Source organism: Arachis duranensis, chromosome 5 (assembly GCF_000817695.3).
Source record: "Arachis duranensis cultivar V14167 chromosome 5, aradu.V14167.gnm2.J7QH, whole genome shotgun sequence".
NCBI lineage: Eukaryota > Viridiplantae > Streptophyta > Magnoliopsida > Fabales > Fabaceae > Arachis > Arachis duranensis.
In genome coordinates this window covers 39,303,031-39,305,644 of record NC_029776.3, presented here as the reverse complement: position 1 = coordinate 39,305,644, position 2,614 = coordinate 39,303,031, and the positions used below count along the sequence as shown (strand labels likewise).

The 2,614-nt window shown below is 37.5% G+C and overlaps 1 non-coding gene across 1 annotated transcript; it reads left to right on the top strand.

Annotated features, from left to right (window-relative positions):
• The first annotated feature begins 1,431 nt into the window (after positions 1–1,431).
• Positions 1,432–1,535, top strand: LOC127747823 (small nucleolar RNA R71). Its single transcript, XR_008009770.1, has one exon. It is a non-coding gene; the product is annotated as a small nucleolar RNA R71 (small nucleolar RNA).
• The last annotated feature ends 1,079 nt before the right edge of the window (positions 1,536–2,614 follow it).

Genomic DNA, 2,614 nt, shown 5'->3' with positions numbered 1-2,614 from the left:
GCTCCTGCTATGGCTAGGAAGGGTCTTCCAAGGATGATGCATTCATCCTCATCTTTCCCAGTGTCTAAGATTATGAAATCAGCAGGGATGTAAAGGCCTTTAATCTTCACTAACACGTCCTCTACCAATCCATAAGCTTGTTTTATTGACTTGTCTGCCATCTCTAATGAGATTCTTGCAACTTGTACCTCAAAGATCCCCAATTTTTCCATTACAGAGAGCGGCATAAGATTTATACCTGACCCCAGGTCACACATAGCCTTCTCAAAGGTCATGGTGCCTATGGTATAGGATATTAAGAATTTACCAGGATCTTGTTTCTTTTGAGGTAGAGTATGCTGAGCCCATGTATTTAGTTCACTAATGAGCAAGGGTGGTTCACCTTTCCAAGTCTCATTACCAAACAACTTGGCATTCAGCTTCATGATGGCTCCTAGATATTGAGCAACTTACTCTTCAGTTATATCTTCATCCTCTTCAGAGGAAGAATATTTCTCAGAGCTTATGAATGGCAGAAGGAAGTTTAATGGAATCTCTATGGTCTCTATATGAGCCTCAGATTCTTTTAGGTTCTCAATAGGGAACTCCTTTCTATTTGGGAGACGTCCCATGAGGTGTTCCTCATTGGGATTCACGTCCTCCCCTTCCTCTTTGGATTCGGCCATTTTGATAATATCAATGGCCTTGCACTCTTTTTTTGGATTCTCTTCTATATTTCTTGGGAGAGCACTAGGAGGAGTTTCAGTGATTTTCTTACTCAGCTGACTTACTTGTGCCTCCAAATTTCTAATGGAGGATCTTGTTTCATTCATGAAACTTAAAGTGACCTTAGATAGATCAGATACTATGTTTGCTAAGCTAAAGGGGCTCTTCTCAGAAGTCTCTGTCTGTTGCTGAGAAGATGATGGAAAAGGCTTGCTATTGCTAAACCTGTTTTTTCTACCATTATTAAAGCCTTGTTGAGGCTTCTGTTGATCCTTCCATGAGAAATTTGGATGATTTCTCCATGAGGAATTATAGGTATTTCCATAGGCTTCACCCATGTAATTCACCTCTGCCATTGCAGGGTTCTCAGGATCATAAGCTTCTTCTTCAGAAGATGCCTCTTTAGTACTGTTGGATGCATTTTGCCTTCCATTCAGACTCTAAGAAATCATGTTGACAAGCTGAGTCAACATTTTGTTCTGAGCCAATATGGCATTCAAAGCATCAATTTCAAGAACTCTCCTCTTCTGAGGCGTCCCATTACTCACAGGATTCCTCTCAGAGGTGTACATGAATTGGTTATTTACAACCATGTCAATGAGTTCTTGAGCTTCTGCAGGCATTTTCTTTAGGTGAATGTATCCACCTATAGAATGGTCCAGTGACATCTTAGAAAGCTCAGATAGACCATCATAGAATATATCTAAAATGGTCCACTCTGAAAGCATGCTAGAAGGACATTTTTTGGTCAACTGTTTGTATCTTTCCCAAGCTTCATAGAGGGATTCACCATCTTTTTGCTTGAAGGTCTGAACATCCACTCTAAGCTTGCTCAACTTTTGAGGAGGAAAGAACTTGGCCAAGAAGGCCGTGACCAGCTTATCCCAAGAGTCCAGGCTATCTTTTAGGTTGTGAGTTCAACCATGTTCTAGCTCTGTCTCTTACAGCAAAAGGGAAAAGCATGAGCCTGTAGACTTCAGGATCTACTCCATTAGTCTTTACAGTATCACAGATCTGCAAGAATTCAGTTAAAAACTAATAGGGATCTTCTGATGGAAGTCCATGGAACTTGCAGTTCTGTTGCATCAGAGCAACTAGTTGAGGCTTCAGCTCAAAATTGTTTGCCCCAATGGTAGGGATTGAGATGTTTCTTCCATAAAAATTGGAAGTAGGTGTAGTATAATCACCAAGCATCCTCCTTGCGCCTCCACCATTGTTATTGGGTTCGGCCATGTCTCTTTCTTTTTTGAGATTCTCTGTAAGGTTTTCTCTGGATTTTTGTGCTTTAGCTTCTCTTAGTTTCTTCTTCAGAGTCCTTTCAGGTTCAGGGTCTGCTTCAACAAGAATGTCCTTGTCCTTACTCCTGCTCATATGAAAAAGAAGAGAACAGAAAAAAGAGAAATCCTCTATGTCACAGTATAGAGATTCCTTTATGTGATTAAAAGAAAAGAAGAATAAGAATGAAGAAGAGAAAAATTCGAACACAGAAGAGAAGAGAGGGTTCAAATTTTGAGATGAAGAGAAGTGTTAGTAAATAAATAAATAAATAAAAAGAGATGAGAGGGAGAGAATTTCGAAAATTAGGAAATGGAAGAAAATTAAAAATAAAAAATTTGAAACAATTAGTTAATTAAAAGAATTTTGAAAAAGAGGGAGGCAATTTTCGAAAATTAGAGAGAGGAAAGTAGTTAGGTGGTTTTGAAAAAGATAAGAAACAAACAAAAAGTCAATTAGTTAGTTGAAAAAGATTTGAAAATTAATTTTGAAAAGATGAGAAGTTAGAAAAGATTTTGAAATTGATTTTAAAAAAGATATGATTTAAAAAAAGATATTTTGAAAAGATATGATTGAAAAGATATGGTTGAAAAAGATTTGATTTTTAAAATTAAAATTGATTACTTGACTAACA